The sequence below is a fragment of the Triticum aestivum genome, chromosome 7D (genome assembly GCF_018294505.1).
Source record: "Triticum aestivum cultivar Chinese Spring chromosome 7D, IWGSC CS RefSeq v2.1, whole genome shotgun sequence".
Taxonomy (NCBI): Eukaryota; Viridiplantae; Streptophyta; class Magnoliopsida; order Poales; family Poaceae; genus Triticum; species Triticum aestivum.
The window spans coordinates 628610824-628621111 of record NC_057814.1 but is presented as its reverse complement, the minus strand read 5'-3'; positions in this window follow the sequence as shown (position 1 = coordinate 628621111).

The window sequence follows — 10288 nt, the reverse complement described above, 5'->3', positions numbered from 1 at the left end:
AATTGTATAGCTTTACAGCAAAATGACAACCATGATGGGTACTGAGATGAACTATCTTTGTCTCCATATTTTCATGACCTTCAAAATTCAGATGCTCCAAGACATAGCGTCTTGCATGGCACAGGATAAGCAGGTCAAATTGTAAAAGACGGAAATTAAATGTTGAAGAAGCAGAAGCCATGCTTAGTTACGAAAAAAGACTTGTCGTTGCGTACCGTTTCAACATCGAAGGCTTCATCGAGCTTAATACTGAAGCGTCGACCGTCTACCAAGTGAGGCCTGTCGCACAGACCCTGGTCGTCGCCGCAGTAGTCGAACTCCGGGATCCTATCGTCGTTGTCAGACATTTCCTATGTTCATAATTTCAAAGATTAAACTCCTAAAATTCAATATATGTACTACAAAAATTAAATTAGATCATTATTATTTCATCACGGGTCGCCTATCGGTCTGTCGAGTCTTTTATTGAAAACTCTCAGCTGGTGTATGTATTCAACCGTCGGTGATGGTAGTGAGGAAGTCCTGGACTAAGGGGTCCTCGGGCGTCCGGCTTGTTAGCCATGGGCTGGACTGATGGGCCGTGAAGATGTGAAGACCGAAGACCGCACTCGTGTCCGGGCAGGACTCTCCTTGGCGTGGAAGGCAAGCTTGGCGATAAATCATGTAGATTCCTTCCTATGTAACCGACTCCATGTAACCCTAGATCTCTCCGGTGTCTATATAAACCGGAGAGCGTAGTCCGGATAGAGGGGACTCATTAGCATAGACATACAAGCTAGGCCTCTAGGGTTTAGTCATACAAGCTAGGCCTCTAGGGTTTAGCCATTACGATCACGTGGTAGATCAACTCTTGTAACACTCATATTCATCAAGATCAATCAAGCAGGAAGTAGGGTATTACATCCATAGAGAGGGCCCGAACATGGATAAACATCGTGTACCCTGTCTCCTGTTACCATCGACCTTAGACGCACAGTTCGGGACCCCTTACCCGAGATCCGCCGGTTTTGACACCGACATTGGTGCTTTGATTGAGAGTTCCACTGTGCCGTCGGCGACAAGATCGATGAATCGCCTCGTCCTTAAAGACGATTTCACCGCCGGAGGAGCTCTGGCCCCGGGCCAAACTCTCCGGCTGGGCAGTTTCACCATGACCGCCCACTCGGCTGTTAAGCCGACGATGACCTCTCGGGCCATCGAAAATCCCCTTCGTATCGACTCCGAACACTCCAAGCAGATGGATCCGGCGGAACTCTCGTCCTTAAACGAGCTCCTAGATCGCATCGCCGCCCTGGGAATCGCTACGGATTACGATCGGATCGGGATTAAACCCGACCAAAGAGAAATCAAGTCTCCACCGATCACCCACCATGTAGCGATGGTCGAGGAACAAGACGGCGGCTTTTCTTCTATGCTAAAGCCGAACTATGTACGGGTCGCCAATCTTGAAGAGCCGGTCGATCACCTACGAAAGGATGTGACCTGTCCTCCGAACATAGAGTCGGACGGCGGACCTAAACAATCGGAAGATATTCCGGTGCCCGGACTGTCGAGTCCGGAAGGCCTCCAGATTCCGAATGGCTGATTGGGTCAAGGGCCGTATTCTCCGCCGCCCACCCACCCAAACATAAGCGATCTCACCAACATAAAACAACAGTCTCAGGAAACGGTCCATCACTTCTGGGCCAGATTCCTCCTTGTCAAAGACAATATAAAAGATTGCCGCGATGAGGACGCAATATCAGCTTTCTGCAACAACTGTGCGGACGAAGGAATTCTCAATGCCATCAATCGCCGCCGCATTCTACACTTCAATGACTTAGCAACTATCATACAAAAGTACAGCGCAATGGAAAGCGCCTGGAGAATTCAGGTAGCCCGCTGGGAGCCGTCGGTCCCGACGCAGCCCCTCGGCCAGGCGAAAAGGGTGCACCCTCGTGGCACGCCCAACATAACAGCCAAAAAATATAAACCCAGTACCGGTCACGGAACTGTCTTGGAAGGATGGCTCGATGGGCCATGCACACTTCACACAACACCAGATACTATATCAACCCACAACCTCAGAGCATGTTGGATACTCCGGCAAGTAGCCAAAAGCGGTGAAGATATTCTTACCAAAATCGCCGCAGAACAACACCCTCCAGAAGACGACGACCCCAGAGTACTGACGGTCTTCGAGACATTCACTTCAAACAATAAGCGTAAAAGGGCACTGCAAGACCTCGCCGAAGTCTGCCAGATCGCCGCAATTGACCCTTGGAACGACACGGCCATAACCTTTAATGCCAGTGACGAACCTAAATACAGAACAGTCCGAGCGCCAGCCGCGTTAGTCCTCAGTCCCATCGTGGACGGTTTTCGGCTTACAAAAGTCGTGGACGGCGGCGGCGGACTAACACTACAGGAAATAGCTATTTTGCCGTCTGCCACGGCGGACGGCAAAGGCTCGAACGGCGGACGGCAAAGGCCTTTGCCGTCAGCCGCGGACGGCAAAAGGCTCTGGCAAAGTAGGCCACGGTAAACAGCTGCTTTGCCGTCCGCTTCCTGGCGGCGGACGGCAAAGGCTCTTTGCCGTCTGCCGCGGACGGCAATAATTGCGCTGTCAGTCCGTTAAGTGGCTAACGGCAGACCTTTGCCGTCCGCCGCTGACGGCAAAATTGCTATGGTCTTTGCCGTCCGCCGTATGATGTCATCTACACGTCACTAGATGGCAGATTCTTTGCCGTCTGCCGCTGATGGCAAAGTGCAGGTTCTTTGCCGTCTGCCACTGATGGCAAAGTCTTTGCCGTCTGCCACTGTAGGCAAACTGACCAAATGGGTCAGCTCCCAGGAAGCACAGTTGGCTGCCACGTGGCTTCTTTGCCGTCCGCGGCAGACGGCAAAGAGCCCGTTGCCGTCGGTGGCAGACGGCAAAGAGCCTGCATATTGGCTCTTTTTTTCTGTTTTTTATTAAATCCAACAATTTTCACTCCAAATATATATGACATGTATAGATATATTTCACAGGCATTCATATCACAAAATTCCATCCATAAACAAAGTTCCTTCATACATAAACAAAGTTCCATCCATAAACAAAGTTCCTTCATACATAAACAAAGTTCCTTCATACATAAACAAAGTTCCATTCATATCACAAAGAGCCTTCATACATAAACAAAGTTTCATCCATACATAAACAGAAAGACTAGAACAAGAAGAGTAGCTTCCATGAAGTGAATGAAATCTGCAAAATGGCAAAATAAGAAAGTTAGAAATAGGTGACTAGAACAAGAAGAGTAGAACAAGAAGAAGACTAGAACAAGAAGAGTATGTCATTTATGAGCTAACTTACGTGAAATGGATCATATATGAGCTAACTAAGTTGAAATGGGTCTTTTATGAGCTAGCTAAGGTGAAATGCATCGTTTTTTAGCTCACTTAGGTCAAATGGATCGTTTTTGAGCTAACTTAGTTGAAATGGATCGTTTTTGAGCTAACTTTGTTGAAAATGGATCATTTTTGAGCTAATTTAGTTGAAATGGATCGTTTTTGAGCTAACTTAGGTGAAATGGATCATTTATGAGCTAATTTAGTTGAAATGGATCTTTTTGAGCTAACTTAGGTGAAATGGATCATTTAAGAGCTAATTTAGGTGAAATGGATCGTTTTTTAGCTCACTTAGGTCAAATGGATCGTTTATGAGCTAAATTAGTTGAAATGGATCGTTTATGAGATAACCTAGGTAAGATGGGTCATTTTGGAGTTAACCTAGGTGAAATGGGCCATTTTAAAGCTAACGTAGGTAAAATGGATCATTTAGGAGCTAATCTAGGTAAAATGGGTCATTTTTTAGCTAACTTGGATGAACTACATCATTTATAAGCTAACCTAGGTAAAATGGGTCATTTTGGAGGAAAAGAAGCTAACTCTAGGTCATTATGGTAAGCATATTGGAGGAAATAAAGCTAAGTCTAGGTCTTTATGCATTTGTTAAGCAAAACACTAGAGAAACTTACCGTGATCAGGGAGGTGTAGGAGCGGGGTGGCTAGTGCCGCTACCTGGAGAAGGATCGTGCGATGCGTTTCTGGAGTTAAGCTGCACCAAAGATCATTTCCAATGTCTCGTTAGCATTACGACACTCAAATGTTAAGACTAGCAAGTAATGTCCATTCAAATTAAACTCACCGTGCTCCCAGGAGCAATCACTGGCATCGGCGGAGCGGGTTGACCGGACTTCTCGCACACAGACTGCACATTTGGTTTTCAGAACAGAGTCATACTAGTTAGTAATGAGACTCAAATGTTAAGACTAGCAAGTAATCTGCAGAAGAAACTTACCACAAGGAGCTCGTACATGGGCCTTGCCTGCATGTCATTCCGTGCCCTCTCCTCCTCCATCATCTTTCTCGTCCTCTCCTCCATCTCCCGCTGCCTCTCCGCCGCCTCCGCCAGAAGTTTTCTCCGTTCTATCTCTCTCAGTCTGTATAGCAGCCTGCAACACCACTCACATGACCATTTGTAATCATTGATGGAAGCGCACACAATGTAATGGAGAAAGATAACTGAGTACGTATCACTAACCTTGATGGCGAGTTGCACTGGCCGTTCACGAGGCCTTATCTCAGGAGCGGAGCTCGACTGGCGCGCCTTGATCTCCGGGAGAGTGCTAGGACAACGGATAAGTCCATCTCCAATGGCTATGGAGCCATGGGACCTCCCGCCACCAGATATCATCACCAGCTCTGGATCAATGGGACCCTGGCTCGGGTTAAAGTCCACCACATACCCAGTTGCGCCCGAACTGATATAAGTTGGAGCTGCCTTGATGGTGTGGCACACCTTCCATTTGGGCACGTTTGTCCATGGCCTGGTTGTGGAGGGCTAGCCATTCTTTTGAGCACCACTCATCGACCAACACCTCCCAACAATCCATCCGATCCGCACACCATCTCGGAGGCGCCTAAGTTAGCAAATAGAAACTTGAGCGCTACGGCTAAGAATTACTAAATGAAGGAACTTAAGTAGAAGGCCTTAAGAATTACCTTCATGTACTGCTCCTTACTCAGGAACTTATCGCGGCACGCCGGTTTGGTCTTCTTGATACCACGCAAGGCGTAGTAGTCTCGAACAGCCTGCACCCGAGCCTCGTGCCGTAAGTTCTGGTGTAGGCGCTTGCAGACGTTCTGGATAACATTTGCCGCGTCCTCCTCGTATCCCTCCTCACACCTGTAGAATGTCTGCAATCAAATGAGACAATATTGATTAGTACAATTAATAACTAGCTAGTTGAAGATTTTGAAATGTGTAAAGGAGAAATTACCCAGAACGTCCTAATCACCATGTCTGCCCTCGTGTCGCACACGACACCGTCGATAATGACATCCGGCGGGGCCGGGGCAGCTACGTAGTGCTCCTAGCTCAACCCAAGCTCTGGAAGCCGACCCTCACCAGGCAACGTGACAAACCCCGGGAAGTTTTGCCGGCAAAGAACTCCAAGGACGGAGTTGGGCCGGCGGACACTATGATGGTGGTCCCAACCCCTGCAGCATGACAAGGCCAACGCATTAGTTATTTGAAGAAACGTGAATGCAGAAGGTACAAAAATATTAAATGCACTTACGTACCTCTCCCCATCAGGGAAGATCAACCACCTCTGCTCGCGGGTCGCCGGCACGGACGGGAGCCGTGTAGCACCACGCTGGTAGACGGTGCCACCCTCCTCCTCAAGATCAGTCGGCTCCCCGCCATCATCAGCATGGCCACTCGGCTCCTCGGGCTGATCCGGCCAGGTACCCCTTCCGGACGTGTGCTCCTCCGGGGTCTCGTGGGCCGAAGGCCAGTCGACCCGAGGCTCATGGGCCCAAGACCCGTGGACTGGAGGCTCGTGGACCGGAGTCCGTGTAGCCTCCTCCTCGGACGAGTCCACCCTAGCAGTCACGTGCTCGGGTGAAACAGCTGGGTGTGGCGGCAAGGAAGGCGCCGTAGCAGTCACCCTACCTCCTCTCCCGCGACCACGTGCCCCACCTCCTCTCTTCCTACCTCGTCCCCTACTGGGCACCGCGGTCGACGAAGAAGGGCCCGGCGGTGTGGACTTACTGTCCAGCAACGCTCGGCGGAGAGGTGCGTCTGGAATCGAAGACCTCAGACCACGCGCCGACGAAGAAGGGGCCTTGGCGCGCTCCCGACCAGCGCCCACCATCTTTCAACACCTGCCATGACAAACAGTAAACGAAATTAGTACAACATAAAAAAAAGACCGACATGAATAATAATATGTGTATCACTTAAGTGTATCATCATCAAGTACAACATTACAAAATTTAATACCTGACACTACTAATAATCTCGATCAGTATCATCAATAAATGCATAATCATCATCATCACTATAACCAATGACGGGCTCATAGGGTTCAGTGGCATCAACATGTGCAAGGCCACCTTGACGTAATCGGTCAAGCAATGACAGGTCATCCGCAGCAGTAACCTCTTCTTGTTCCGGCTCTTCTTGTTCCTCCTCTGGGGTGATGTCGGATTCACTGTCGCTGTCTACTTCAATGTTTTGGGGTGAAGTATAGCGGTTCTTGAAACGCTTTTTGGAAAGACGTGTCTCTTGGAAGAATTCTCCTTCATATGTGTCTGGGTTAATGTGAGGTTCATAATCCTCTTCCTTTGGGGGAGATAGTCTAGCACGTGGCGGCACTTCATAAACGACATCCCAACCTTTTAGATTTGGATTAGTTTGGCAGGCCCACGGTAGATAGAATACTTGGGTCGCCTGTTGAGCCGTAATATAGACATCAGGAACATCTAAATGGGTGCTTTGGTTGATTTCAACTAGCCCTATATGTTCATGAGTCCTTCTAGTCTCCTTCGGCTGAAACCAATAACATTTGAAGACTACGACATTCGGTGGGTTTTCACCATAGAATAGAAGTTCATAAATTGCTTCAACTCTCCCATAATACTCGGTACCTCCTTCGCCGATAGCAGATACACAACAATTTGTAGACTTTCGGTCGGCCATAGATAGCTCTTTGCCATAGGTACGAAAGCGATACCCGTTGATGTCGTATTTGTCAAATGAACGGACCTTATAGTCAAAACCATTAGCGACTTGTCTCAATTCGGCGTCCATAGACTCTGAATTAGCCTACAAGTTTAATATGAAAGGATTGTTGCATTACGCACAAATTAGCGAATGAAACCGGGATAGCCGCCTACAAATTAGCCTACAAGTCTAATAGAAATTACCGTTTGTTTGAACCAAGAGATGAAACCGGGATAGCCGCCTCCTTGCTTTGCGAGAAGCTCATACTCTTCGACAGAATCCTTTTGGATCACCGCGCCATACGAGAATAAGGCGACGTATCGACTGTATGAAATATCCAGGAATAAGAGCAGTTCAAAGGAAATAGAAGTTGCGAAACTATGTACCGAAAACTTACTCGATGTACGGCCGCACTTCTATCAGGTTGTTGAAGATATACAACGAAATGGTCCGCCATTGTTCGTTATCCAAAGATACTGGATTTGAAACACTGGCTGGTGCGAGATTCCCTTTGAATAGGCTGAGGTTGGATCCACCCTTTTTAGGGTCGTCAGCATTGTACCGAGGCTTCGGATTATGCAAATGACGATTTTTGGCTTCGTAGTGTGCTGTCACGAAGTTTGCCGCCTCCTCAGTGATGAATGCCTCAGCCATCTATGCTTCAATTCTACGTTTATTTTTACATTTTTGTCGAAGCGTCTTCTGCATCCTCTCAGTTGGGTAGCACCAACGATTTTGCACGGGCCCCCCCAATCTTGCCTCGGTCGGGAGATGCAAAATCAAATGTTGCATTGGATTAAAGAAGCCCGGTGGAAAGATCTTCTCTAACTTGCAGATCAACTCCGGCGCCAACTCTTCCATTTCTTCTAGCACGCCAGGCGATAGTTCTTTCGCACAAAGAACACGGAAGAAATAGCTGAGTTCTGCCAGTACTAGCCATTCATCCTCAGGGATAAAGCCACGCAACATCACCGGCATTACCCGCTCAATCCATATGTGCCAATCATGACTCTTGAGACCAAATATCTTCAATTTATCAAGACTGGCTCCCCTCTGTAGATTCGCTGCATACCCATCGGGGAACATCAACTGCATTTTCACCCACAAGATAATTTCCCTCATAGCTGGCCTTCCAAGATTGAACCATGCCTTTGGCTTCGTCCAGTTCTGCTTTCCTTTCGGTTCTTTCATGTTTTGTAACGGCCTATCACATAGCGCCTCCAGATTGACTCTAGCCCTAGTATTATCCTTTGACTTCCCATCTATGCCGAACAATGTACCAAAAAGTGCCTCGGCGATATTCTTCTCAGTGTGCATCACGTCGATGTTGTGTGGGCAAAGGAGGTCTTTGAAGTAAGGCAGATCCCATAAGCATGTTTTGTGAGTCCAGGCGTGCTTAGAATTATACCCCTTGAAGTACCCTGGACGCTCTGGATCTGGCTCGAGAGCGTTTAACTGATCCAGGGTCTGTTGGCCTATCAATGCAGGTGGTGCAGAGTTTTTGACAACTCTACCTCTGATGAAGTTCTTCTTGTCTTTCCTGAACTTATGGCGAGGATTCAGGAACTGTCTATGCATGTAGAAGCAAGAAAACTTGCGACCGGCCTGAAGCCAACGAAACTCAAGAGCTCCCTTGCATGTGGGGCACGGGAACCTTCCATGCACACACCAACCAACGAATAGCGCATACGCCGGCAAGTCATGCGTTGAGTACATGTACCAGACACGCATTATGAAGTTCCGTTTGCTATAGGCATCGTATGTCTTGAACCCATTATCCCAGGCTTCTTGCAATTCGTCCTTAAGCGGTTGCATGTACACATTCATATTTTCCCCCGGATAGTTGGGCCCTGGAATTATCAACGTCAGGAAAATGTTCTTTCTTTGCATAATCTGTCCGGGGGGGGCGGAGATTGAGTGGAAAGACAAATACGGGCCAACAACTGTATTGGGCTGCCGTCATACCAAACACACTGAACCCATCCATGCTGATGCCGACTCGAGGATGCCTCGGATCTACCACTTTGTCACCATGTAATTCATCAAACTTTTTCCACGCAACACCATCCGATGTGTGTACAATCATCAGATTCCCATCTGCATCTAGTTCGGTTCTTTTGCCCGTTTTGTGCCATGTCATCTGTCTGGCCGTCTCTTCGACCATGAAAAGACGTTGAAGTCTTGGTACGATTGGCATATACCGAAGAACACTAACGGGGATTTTGGTCTGTGTCTTCTCACCCATACCGTTGTCTACCACAACATACCTGGAAGACTTGCAAATGGGACAATAGTTCAAGTCCGCATAGTCAAGCCTAAACAAGACACATCCTTTCTCACAGGCATGCATCTTATCATAGGGCATCTTCAGTGCACGGAGGATTTTGTCCGACTGGTACAGGTTTGCAGGCATTACATGGCCTTTGGGTAGAAAGCGTCCAAATACTGTCATCATTGCATCGTAGCATTCTCTGCCCAAGTTGAATTGAGCCTTCAGAGCCATTACTTGTGAGATGGCATCCAACTGACAAAGCTCAGTGTGCTCATGGAGAGGACGTTTTGAAGACTCCAACATTTCATTGAAGGCCTTTGCAGATTCCTCCATCTCCTCGTCCGAATCCCGAGCATCATCAAAGTCTTGCACCATGTTTTCCATCCCGGTACCATGCTCGTCGGTGCGACGACGATCCACCTCAGCTCGATCACGTTGGGCAGACTCACCATGAAATGTCCACACCGTATAATCGGGCGTAAAACCACTCTTCTGCAGGTGTTTGCCCATTTCAGCCTCTGTCCTCTTTTCCCAATTTCCGCACCGTAAATAGGGGCACCAGGTTTTCCTCTGGCCATTTGCAAATGCGGCTCGCACAAACCCCTTGGTTTTTGTGAACCATTCAGTGCTCCATTTGTTCTGACCAGTGTGACCGGTGTACATCCACGCACGATCACTCATCTTGACTTTCAGAGCTACTAGACACACAACAAATATATATATATATATATATATATATATATATATATATATATATATATATAATTCACCATGTATATATTCATCAGTTGATCTACTTTGTCAATTTTATTACGTCCATGCAACCTACACTCTAATAGGTAATGATAGGTCCTAATCCCACCCGAGTATGTTTAGATTGGGTTCATTTTCCCATGCTATGCTCCGGATCCTACGCAAAATTTCGGCAGCACCTCCCCGCTATTCTCCTGATACACGTCTCTGCAATGAACAGAGAGGAT